The 12,461-nt window shown below is 43.2% G+C and overlaps 1 long non-coding RNA gene across 1 annotated transcript in view; it reads right to left on the bottom strand.

Moving 5' to 3' along the window:
- LOC116453178 overlaps positions 1-11,993 on the bottom strand; it is a 32,305-nt gene extending 20,312 nt beyond the window's left edge. The window contains exons 1-3 of the long non-coding RNA XR_004243703.1: positions 11,858-11,993; positions 6,500-6,646; positions 4,131-4,211 (exon numbers count right to left, since the gene is read on the bottom strand). This is a non-coding gene — a long non-coding RNA (uncharacterized LOC116453178). The remainder of the gene's footprint in view (positions 1-4,130; positions 4,212-6,499; positions 6,647-11,857) is intronic.
- Positions 11,994-12,461: the final 468 nt, after the last annotated feature.

Below are 12,461 nucleotides of genomic sequence, written 5' to 3'. Positions count from 1 at the left end.
ATCCAGAGCGGAAATCCTGACAGAAAATCCTGAACTTTAGGGGAAAAAAGCAGAGACATTCGCTGGCGCTTTGCTCCCCCGATGAGTGTTTGGTTTGCCAGGGGAAAAAGTGATAGTTTTCCACATCCTCCAACGCATGGCTATGGCTCCGAATGCAGTATTTCCGCCAGGTTTTCTGGCAGTGCCTAAGAGCTAGGGGTTGTATTTCAACATGTATTAAAAAGAAAGAATACAGGGAGGGGCAAAAATCTTGTTTTAATGGGAAGGGAGAAGGCAAATATGGGATCTGCAGTCTTTGCTTCTCTTTACATTTTGTGCAAACTGGTCTCTTACTGGTTAATCTTCCCCTGTGGCTGCCATCCTGCCAGACCAGCTCATGTTGCCCTTCCAACCACACTGCAGTGAAAAGGAGGTTTAAAAATCCATCAGCACTCACAGAATGCATTCAGCAGTGCTGCTCAGTCCCCCCTGCCCTCATCAATAGCTCCTGCACTTTGCACATTACGTGGGCCACAACTGTGCCAGGATAATTAGGAAGTACTGAGAGGGTTTAGTTCTGGCTTTCCTATTTTGGAGCTGTCCTTTTCTCTGCTTTCAACTGCTTATTTTATTTACTCTATGCTGAATACTCTGTCCCTTGACCTTTCACCTTTCCAGGAAAGTTTCTTCAGGATTTTGCCAAACATGCCAGGGTAGGGCAGAGGCTGAGCCGGGAGGAAGTCAGGCCTTGCCTTTTCTTCCCAGCACGCAGGCTCTGAAGTGTGCTAGCTCACAGTAAATCTTGCTGCCACTTGCCAATGGGCACACATAAACATCACAGCAAAGGTGTAAGAAAGGCTTTGTTAAACCTTTTGGGAAATAGGATGCCATTTAGAAGTTAATCCCAAAGATTCAGGGAGAGTTGGAGCCAGCAGAAGAGTGTGGGAAAGTGTATGAGAGGCACTTTTATTTCTGAATCCAGCCAGATTTTATATCTGCAAGAAGAATTGAAAAACTTCTCTTCCCCTCATCCACAGGAGAGAAGTGACAGGTATTAAAAAAACCTCAGCTGACTTTGGGGAAACAAAGGCACTAAGAATCAACTCTACATACGTTCCTTTGGCTTCAGGTTTAAGTTAAAATCACTTCTTTCTATCAGTAGGTTTGGTTCTCATTTAAGTTACAGCAATGTTTATTGTGGCTCAGCCTGGCTGCACAAAGGCTTGTCCATCTATTGCTGGGTGGTTAAGTTCTCAAGTTTTGAATTCTTGCAGGTGATTCAAGGAAATAAGATTTAGAGGCTTTAAAAAAAATTATTACTTGTAAGAGACAGACAGATTGCAAACAAAGGGCTGGTTCCTGCTCCTGTTGAAGGCATGGAGTTGAGGCACCAAAGTTCATTCCTGACTGCCTTAGGTGTTCAGGGAGAAAGAAAGAAGTAAGAGAGAGCTGTAAGGCTAAAAGCAAGCACTGACTTGCTATAAGACCTTCATGATTATCTCTGAGGGGAGAAACATAGCTTGTAAAAAAAATTATAAGAGGATAACTGCACCTTCTCCTTCATGAAAATGAGCAAATTCCAGAATGTTTCTTCTGCCTGCTATGCGACTTGCTTCAGCTTCATTTCACATGCTGTCTCACACAATAGCCTCTGGGGATCCTCAGGAAAAAAAAATTTAGCTGCCTCACCTTCTATGCCCATCTCCTGCCTTCCTGCAAGAAAATTATTTGCTTCTTCCCTAACAAACTAGTTTCAGTTGTCACTGTAGGTAAGGTTATGTCAACACTTCTATTATAAACTCCTCTTGTCAGGAATTTACAAGTCGGCTGTAAAAATTCTCTTTGCACTTAATTCTGGCAGAGATGAAGAAGCCCCAGGAGCACATTTAAAAAAAAAAAAAATCAACATTTACATAGCAGATTTTAACACTTTCCAAGAAATGAATACTTCAATGATAATGCAGACACTGTATGACCAGACAAAGACCTAAACGAATGGGTCCAGTCAGGGAGGGAATCCTCTACTGAAATAGGCACCTTGGGGTGCCCTGCACACCAGTGCTGCAAATATGGAAATGTCACTCTAAGTGCTACCAGATGAGTAAGAACAAAAGTGCCCTGGAAAAACCTCATCTACTTACATCGCAATGATAAAATGCAAGCCATCCTGTTTAGCAAGGGATACATCCTGTCTGTCATACCAAGAAGTTGAGTTTAATGTTTGAAAGTTTCACAGAAGTTGAGGAAGGGTTTTTTAAATCTGTCTAAAGTATTTATCTCACCTTCATCCTCATCTGAGCACCTCATAACCACCAGCACATTTAGCTTTCCTAGTGCATTACTGCCGTTTATTTTCATTTCAGAAACAGAACAGTGATATGGAGAGAGGTTAAATGATTTGCCCAAGGTCACAGAAGACAAGCCTCTGCTCTGGGAAAGGCACTTGCCCATGTCTGTGATCCACCCCAGCAGATTGTCCATCCTCTCATGGCTTGCTAAGGGGTAAGAGCAATTCCTCGTCCTTAGTACAGCTGTGAGCCTGCCGTTCCTTTTCTCTTCCCTGGGCCAGTACTTGGCAGGATTGAACAGTTACTGGCTTCATTCTCAACCCCCACTGCCACCCTTGTTTTTTACGGGTCTAAGAGGAACCTGAAAAGGTCTGATTTTGGATCTGAGGAAGCGTAGAGCCTGAATTCTTTGTGTATTGGAAATGTTGCTGCTTAGAGGCTGAAACAGAGACAGGCCAGGATTTGCTGCACACACAGAGGTGTGTGCTTTTACATTCTGTCCAGTCTCATATTGAAAAGGAGGAGTACATGGCACGAAGCTAAACTCTGGAAGTCTTGAGAGAAAGAAAGGGGAAGGCTAGGAGAAGGAAAAAGAAGACAGAGAATAAGCAGTAAGTGTTTTTAATACAGCCTTTAGTTCATTTTCAAATGCTATAGGAAATCAACAACTGAAAGAAATTATAATAATCCAGTTAGAACTAGTGCAGCTTCAATAAGACCACATTTTTAAAAGTATGATTCCAGCTCTCTAAACTCTTCCACATATTTAATGCATGCAAATATCTACACTCATGTGTATGACTCTGCAAAGTTATGTTTGCAGCCTTGCAAACCACATTTTAAACAAAGACTCAGATCTGCATCTTTTCCCTCCCTTTAACAGTTCCAGTACACGCACAAGGAGTGCTGCTTCCTCTGGTGACACCAAGCAGAACATGCACTAACCTGGGACACCCCAGGCCCAGTTCAGAGTGAACAACAGTGTCAGTCTGCCAAGGAAAGGACCAAATTCTGTGGAACAGAACAGGCCCAAGAAGCGCAAAAGGAATTTACAAAGCAAGATTTTCTGTAATATGGTCCATTGGCTTTTGATAATAAAAAACACATTGTAAATGGCCAAGAAATTAATCTTTAAAAGGCAGCTGTAGCCCATGTGTATTAACTATTTTTCAAAGACATTTCCTCTGGATTTTTGTTACCTTCTTTAATACATGTTTCCAGCCAGCAGAGATGTTATGCTCTGTGGGTGAAATATAATATGCATTTTTAAAACATTTATAAATATGTATACACCCTATGGATTCACACGGCACTGTAGGAGCTGTCTTCTGGTCTGCAGTCTTTAAAAATTAATTACAAATATACTAAGGTGTACGTTCAACACAATGCATGGGGATTTAGCCACATAAAATTCATTAAGGCTGATGAGAGGTGTGCAGCTAAAGCCCTGCATATCAAGACATCATGCATAAAGAAAAGCCTGTCTAATTATGTATTTACTTATTAAACCAGAACAGCTCTGAATGGCATGCATGTTTATCTAATTTTATTTATTCCTTTTCAAAACAAATGAAATGCACACATAAGCACACATGTGCGCACACACCCCCCCCATATTCTGCAGAACATAGAATTTTTTAATTTGATATGCTAATATGTTGAAAACTCAATTAAAATTATTCTTCAGCTATTGTTATTTTCTGTAACAAGCGAGATTAAAACATCCCTTGAGGTCACAAACTAGGAACATGTAAATAACCCGACTACGTGGAATGGCACTTTTGTGGTAATAAAGGCATTGGTGGCACATTTTAGTAGAGTTGCAATTGTGACTCAAAGCTGGGAAATTCTCACTTCACCTACCTCGTTTCCTCAGCTCTCACTTTTGTCATCATAAAACTTCTTTCCTCTTCTTAACAGTGGGGCATGTAGAGGGCACACAGCCTGCATTAAGGGAAAGCCTTGGGTTTAGCACATGCATGTGGGTAGAAACTGGGTGTTTCTCATTAGTTGTCTTAATTTCTGGACAGGAAGGAATGCATTTCATAAATTGTTTATTTTCTTCTCTAGATTACAAGTGGGTTCCTTTACTGAATGGCTCCAACATGTGTTTGCTGCCAAGTTCAGGATCCGAAGATGTTGCTCCCAATGTCTCTTCTGAACACTTCAATGCCATCTACTAGATCATTGTGTTAGGGGCCAAGTTAAGGCCAGCAGGGTAAAGGCAATTTATAACCCACATAGTGACATCAGTCTAACCTAGCAACCTCCCTAGCAACACTGCCAAAGCATCACAATGTGGCCCCCATAGCTCAGATGATATGAAGATAGCAGCATTGTTAGGGTGGGAGGTTGCCACTTTGGCCTAGCAACAAATAACAGCCTGACCTTGGGATCTATTGAATGCTGAGAAGCCAAGCAGAACAGAGGGAGTACCACCAAATGAAAACCCAAGGGTTCCTGTCTATTTCTTTTATGTAACCTAAACAAATTCTTCAGAGGAAAATACGGCAATCCTTCCAGACACGCTGCATGCTTATATATTCAACATTGCTTTTCCACATGGCTTGTTAAGAGCTGAACAGCTTTTACATTGTGGTTCGGAAATCATAAAACCTGTGTGCAGAAAAAGGATGAATAAAGAAATCACTACAGCCGATTCAGAGTGGTGACAAACAGGCTGTGTGTTGCTGTTAAAGTGCACTGATGTGAGGACTCCCAGCCCCAGGTATTGCACAGGGTAATCCGCGAGCCTCACACACACTGGGCTTTGGGCTCACCCAAGAAATCCAGCTGTAACCAGCTTATATGCAGCATTTTGTCACTGAAAATAATGAAATGGATATAAATCACACCCCTCCTTCCTTCTCTTTCTTCTTGTTGCCCATTCAGATAAGCCCCTTCTCCACGCCACTGTGCCAGCTCTGCACAGGCAGCTGCCAAAGCAAGGTAACACTTCTCTCTCCCAGATACACGTCAAGACTAGGGCATCCTCTAAAGATGCTGAGGAGTTGGACCTGACCTGCTTGATGTTTCTGGTTTCTAGCAATGATCCCATACTCCTGGTGTTTGTAAGTGAATACCACTTACAGCGTCTTGACAGTTATAGTGATTCAAAGACAACTGAGAGAAACAAATGGCAACTATGGAAAAACTAAGTGATGCATTTGTTTCTGTACTGGTGGCCCTGAGCCAGTGTATGGTGCTGGAGGTCACCTGATGCTGAGCTTCCAGACACCATATGGCCTTAAGAAAATACAAAACAGTATTAGCCCAGCAGTTCCTAGGAGAATCATAACCCTTGGAATTCCAAAGCTATCCTGTACAGTGACCACTTCTAAGACCAACCAGTGGGGATAAGTCACCTCCCCCTTCCTGTTTGCTGGCTTTAAGCTACCAGCTGGCCAGTGAAGGGAAGCTCAAATTGCAGCTGCCTTCACCCTCTTTAGCTGTCAAGATAAACAGATGACTTTGGTTTGCAGCAACAGAACATGGAATATATATTTTCAAAACCGTAATTTCTCTTGAAATTTCAAGGAAACATGCTTTCACATATGTGTGGCTCTGCATGTGGGTGTGTGAATACACACACACTTTTATATAATTACATATTTTTAGCAGGTTTTTTTAAAATTTCTTTTCATTCCTTCAATTTTTGTGCATTGTTTCCCCCTTGTATAACACTCAGTATCACTTCCAGTTTATAACTTCTCTTGAGAGAGGAGCCACAAGACACAAATAGCCAATAGTCTACTTGCAGCAGCCTTTTACAAAGGGCCTGATAGAGCTGAACTGGACATGGTCTGTCTGTCCTGCTGTCACTGCTGTTGTAACCACAATTGTCATGTGGGTAACATGAAGTCAGGGACAATTTATCTTACAAAACCTTAGTGCAAGTTTCATCACAGAACACAGCATCTGCCCATTAGCTCCATTTCTATTTTCAGCCAAGACTGTGACACATTCAAAGTCATTGTATGAAGTGTGTGAAAGTTTACTCCTTTAGATCTTTCTTAAATTATAAGCTTTAAGTACATTGAAAAATAGTGAGTATTGGGAGAAACCTCTCATGTGTTAGTGCTACTTCCTTCATTCCATACTTTTTCAAACTCAAACCGGCCAGCTGTAAGCTTTTTTACCTCCTTGACCTTCCCATAACAGCCCTTGCTGGAGATGTGTGTATCCAAATGGTGAAGTGGAGGTTCCAGTGGTATCCAAAGCAGTGTACCTACCTCCCTATGATGCAGATGTGCTGGAAATCCCACAGACATGAAGGAAAAGGAAATTTCAGCTTCTCAAAGTGCTTCCCAGCCGCACTGCTCTGTCTCCTTCTGCTGCCATCTCTGCCCTATGGTCTCCTTCAGAGGTTAACTTCCAAACTGTAAAAGAATGGGAGGAGAATGGGAATGGGGATGAATTCTTATGAACTGACCATATGACTTTCTCCATGCATTTCCTGCTAAGCTTCTTGGAAAGTGCTGATAATTTTTCTCTAGTCCTAATGTTGGCCACAGGTTTCCCCCCAGGGCTCCACATCAGTGTGAGCCCTCTTTCCTTTTTCCATGTAATTTCCTTCCCTCTTTGAACCATACATCCTAGACGAGGGACGGGAGCAGGGTGGGGAAGTAACTCCTCCACACAGGGCTGCCAGAGAACGAATGGTCAATACTGGCTGTGTGTCTTTTCCTTGGCACCATATTTTGCCAATCTGTAGAATAAAATGTGTGAAATACACTTGCAAAAAACAGCTGAGAAGCTCATTTCCTCCTCCTTCCTCATCACTCAGCACGTCTACAACTTCAGCCTGAGTTCTCACCAGTCCCAGCCATGGTGTTCAAAATCTCCAGCCCCAGCTCTGGCTGTCCTCTGCCCTCCCACTGGAAATCAAGCCCAGAGCAAGAGCCTGGTGCAATGAGTAACCCACGGGAGATTCATCAGGAAAGTTACTTGATTTCTCTGCTTACAGAATTCAGTGTATTCATCATTTTGCCAGTTCTGAAACTGAGTAACTTTGGCAAATACCAGAGTCAGTCTCAGCTCCTTAGAGGAGACAAAAGACTTTACCATTAATATTTCCAGTGCCAGCTCTATTTTAGATGATAGAGGCTAGGACTGCATTGTGTGGTTTTGGCATGTGTATAAATTTAACATTCTTGATATCCACGCTTTTTAAAAAATGAAATCAGTGTCTAAAAATAAACACACCTTATTAAATACTTAAAATTCCTATCCTTCCCTCTAGAGACCATGCATGACTAGCATTGAAGCTGGGTCATTGCTACCAAAAGAACGGAGCATTTCTGATCAGCAGTCCCTGATCGCATCAATGAGCTGGTGGGGCTGGGGGAGATTATACCAAATTCGGGATGTTTGGATCTGGGTTTTGTTCCATCAGTTAATGACAGATGCAGAATCTGGGATCCAGTTTAAGCAGACTTCATCTGTGTTCAGTGCCAATTTAGGTGCCTCTTTGGTGTAAATCTGGGTAAACCTCGTGCACAAGTGCTGGGGAAAACAGGCTCACCTGAATGCCTTCATTCTTGCCCAGGAGGGAAAAGCAGTGGCCCTGTATTTGTGAGAGGAATGCAGGGATATATAAGGATCTCCAGTGGCTGCAGTTAATGCCAAGGTCAGCTCCAGCTGACACCCGTGCCTGGGGATGTGGGGGAAGGGATGACTGTGCTCTGCGGCCAAGCCACAAGATGTCAGAAGATTGCTGTGCTGTGCTGGGCTAACGCTGTGCTGGGCTGTGCTGTGCCGGGCTGGGCTAACGCTGAGCTGGGCCGTGCCGGGCTAACGCTGAGCTGTGCTGTGCTATGCTGGACTGTGCTAATGCTAATGCTGGGCTGGGCTGGGCTAACGCTGGGCTGGGCTGGGCTGGGCTAACGCTGGGCTGGGCTAACGCTGTGCCGGGCTGTGCTGTGCTGTGCTGGGCTAACGCTGAGCTGGGCTGGGCTGTGCTGTGCTGTGCTGTGCTGGGCTAACGCTGAGCTGGGCTGGGCTGGGCTGTGCTGTGCTAATGCTGCGCCGTGCTAACGCTGAGCTGTGCCGTGCTGTGCTACTGCTGTGCTTTGCTGTGCTGAGCTGCCCTGTTGCGCTGTTGCACTGCTACCCTGGCAAGGCATTCTGCATTGGGGCCTGGGAGCAGCCTGGAAGCTCCTGCCATCATTTTTCAGGCCCCCGTGCTATCCTGCATCCTTACCACACCACTCTGCTTCTTGATAAAAAGATGTGAGCAAGAAAATAAGGAATTTGTCCCTTTTCATGACTTTTCCCAAGTCCCTATTTTACAGCTTGCCAACTCCCTTGCTGTATACCTACATGCAGGTTCCTCTTTTATATGTCACTTTATATGGTTAATTGTGTTTGTATTCTCCACAGGGCTCTTGGCCATTACAGCACACTGTGAGGTCACTGATTGACCACCGTGTTTTCAGAAACCTGCCTCACCATCCTCATGTAAAACTGAAAACGAGTGGTAAGCGAGAAAGCAGCAGTTTTCAGGAATGCTCACAATGAAAGGGTAAACAAGATCTTACACAGAACCGTGCCTGGGCTTGCATCCAAACACAGTGTGTTACAACTTTAATATAAAGGGATGGCTGTAAGATGCATTTCATTCTCGCTGCATGCACTCTGCTAGTGAATGCTCTGATCAGCAGACACTAACTGTGTGTTGTGCACAAATCCTGCAGGAACCTGCTGGTGAAATAAATCCTCTTCCCACACTTACAGTACACCCCTGTGCCAGTTTTTGCATGTCAAGCAGCTGGAGCACAGCCATGTATGTTTCTAAAGCAGCAATGATAAATCCACGAGGTCCAGTTCCAGCAGGTGGTATTTGGGGTGTATACAATTGCTGGGAAATTTAATCTAATTTCATTTCTTTAAAATATTCCTTCAGGTCCAATCTTGTTCCTAGTGAATATCTATCTCATGGATTGATAGAGCACTGTACAAGTGACTCCCATTTTGTTGCCACTGTCAGATCAACCCCAAAATGGTGTCCTGCTGCATCCCTCTCCCTCTCACACCAACACGCTGCCACTTACTTGCCTATACTTGCAGAGTGAAACTCTTTTATGGAGAAGCAATTTTTCCAAGTGCAAAGCTGCCATACACAGACGATATGTGTGGCCAAATCTGCACAATTGACAAGGTAAAGTGGCAATTTCAGGGCCTTGTTCTTTATTATTCTTTTTATACCCTTGCTTTGGCTGTAAGGTATCAGCCACCTGAACTGGTAATTCTGATCACTCTCTGTGTGAAGGTGTAAACAGGAACATGAGTCACTTACTCATATAATAAGGGAAGAGTCAATCCCTTATTTTTCCACTCTAGAAACTGTAGTGCCCTACAGAGAAAGTGCTGCAAAAGCTCAATGGCTTTAGACAACTCCAAGTTTAAAACACTTTCTAGTAGTATATGTTATGCCTGATTTCCCAAATGGTTGTGCCACTCCCCACCAGCCTATCTCCATCGACTTTGGTGAGCCCTGCTAACCCACATTGCATGACAGCACCAGCGGTGCCATGAGAGGATGAATCATGGCCACTGAGAGCCTGGAAACTGCTGTGAAGCTGAATGTGCTGCATCTGGCCATCCTTATGAAACCTGGTGTTCTGCTCAGGAGTCTGTGCAGCAAGGGATTCATTGTTTCTTCAGCACTGCATCACCTGTGCCATACAACTAATTCTCCTTGGGTTACATTTTCAAGGAGTTGGGAAAAGAGCATTTAAAAAACTCTGCAATTGTCCTGTACTGTTATTAATATATGAAAAATAGCTTTCTGAGTCTCCTCACTGCTACACTCAGCTGTGGTCTAGTAGGAATCCCATCCTGTCCAGCACCTTATTTTGCTTCTGTATCCACGTTCCTGAGTTTCTGGATACTAAATGGATACAGTATAGCCTCACTTTTGATATTAAGTGGCATTTGCACACCCAGGTCTTCGGTGTCATGCTAAGATCTAAGTAAAAGAAGAAAAGCAGAAGACACCAGAAAAAAAAAAAAAAAAAAAAGAATAATATCAATATTATTAGGGTGATAGCTCATTTGCCAGAGCAACATCAAGAAATACAACACACCCCTCAGTACATCATGTTCCAGTTTCAAGAAGATTCATTGCCATGGGTGTTGAGGTGGAATGCAGAAATGGGTGTCAGATACTGGAATGCAGAACACAGGTACCATCATACAGGGTGTTCGTACACATTAAACATTGAAATATTCAGTTTGGAAGTGACTGGAAGTTTTCGTTCCACAGATTTGGAGTTGCTGTATGAAATGACAGGAAACCCACCAAGCTCATGTTCACATAAAAAACCCCACGGACAGATGGCACCTTGTCTTTCTGGCAGCGTCAGCAGGTTGGACAAGGATTAAGCAGGTGAGTGGAACACAGGCTCTGTGGCTGCCACTCGTAGAGCTCCCCTGCTAGCATTGACTTCAACAGAATTATGATTCTTTGTGAACAAACCCCAGCCCTGTCCTGTCCCCTCCATGCTCTCTCTGTCAGGCCTGCAGCTCATTAGTGGAGCAGTGCGGGATCCCTGCATTGTCACTCTGCATTTGGCGCCTTGTAATGAGAAACTTTCTTTATTCTGCTCTGTCAGCCCAGCGCCCAACTAGCAAGGCAGTCATGAAAACGAGTTCTTTTGGAAACATGGTGTGGGGATGAGAGGAGGCAGGAAGTTAATGAGCAGTGAACACTGAATGCAATTGAGGAAGGAAGATGTTTACAGGTAGGATCCCACAACCCCGTAAATCAAGTTCTCTGTCCAACCTGTAACTGGGCATTTGGAGTTGAGCACTGATGTGTAAGAATGAGCACAAGCTCTGCAGGACAAGGCTGCAAATCCTGAGCTTCTGTGCAATGGCTCTCATCCTGTATTTGATATCATCATCAAGTAATCATATTTTAATGAGGGAGTAGAACACGCTAATTGTTTTTATTCTGCTATTCTGTATAGCTGCAAATAAAGGGACACCAGGGAAGCAAGAATTACAGCCCTGTGTTTTAGGATGGTGCACACTTGCTCGATACACAGCTTGAGTGCTTTGTCATAGCCACTTCATTTGTATGATGTGCTTCGTATCCTATGGCTCATAACAAAAAAATAGATGGATTGCTTTTGTCACTGTTGCACCAGACTGGTGAGGAAAATACTAATGGATTTGGTAGCTTAAAGTGAGTGTACATCAGAAAATGATGGCATTTTTGTTTTATCTTTACAGCACATTTCCTGAGACTATCTGGAGAAAAGCTGCTAGATACCAACTACACTCTTGTATTTTAAAAAGAATTGCAAAAAAGTAAAAATAATGCTAAGAAGAGTTGCTAGGTACAAATCTGGTGCATAACTAATGGAAATTTGTCTTCTGTTATAAATGAAGTGTTTGGTTCTGTAAATTTTGACCCCTGTTTCAACATGTCTACAACTGATATTCTGGGACACATTTTAGAATCTTCCAAAACCAAAAACTGCTTGGAGTTTGGTAAATCCTGACAATTAACTAAATTCTTGTATTTCAGCTAAGTCCTTCCTCCCATGCACTGAGTCCTTGGCACACCTCAGGCACTGCAGTACCTTCCTGTTAGGGCTCTCTGGCACTTGCAGAGCTCTAAAAAAATGGATTCCAGCTTGAAGCAAAATTTCTGGTGACCGGTAACTTGTCCCCAGCACATGGTGGTGGTACCTTGTCTGAACGGCAATTGAGGGCTGGCTGCTTGCAGGGCTGCAAGAAAATAAAAAATAGCATTAATTTCTGTGATATTTATTTCTATGTCCAGGATAAGACAAGGGAAAGGAACTGCAGATCTGAAAAAAAGGTCCCTATAAATATTGGCAATTATTAAAAAAAAATTCTTATTACTCAGTAAAATCTTGCTGTCATATATGACACTAAACCTTTGAACAAGTGAATTTTCACACTGCTTAGAAGGATTTAGCACACTCTTACTTTTTGGGAAAGTTTTTTAGCAAAGCCAGCAGGCTGGGGCTGAGTACTGGCATGATGGATCTTTTTAGAAATAACTGTTAAAAGAAACTGTGTTCTGCAAGTCCAACCCTTTTACAGGGGAACAAGGACAGCAATGTGTGAGCACTGCTGCATGCTGTAGTGTGGTTTTGTGTCTCACGTTGGCGGAAAAAACAAGTCGATGGTGGCACAATTTGTAAAGCAATTACTGCT

Source organism: Corvus moneduloides, chromosome 18 (assembly GCF_009650955.1).
Source record: "Corvus moneduloides isolate bCorMon1 chromosome 18, bCorMon1.pri, whole genome shotgun sequence".
Taxonomy (NCBI): domain Eukaryota; kingdom Metazoa; phylum Chordata; class Aves; order Passeriformes; family Corvidae; genus Corvus; species Corvus moneduloides.
This window is presented reverse-complemented; position numbering and strand designations above follow the sequence as displayed.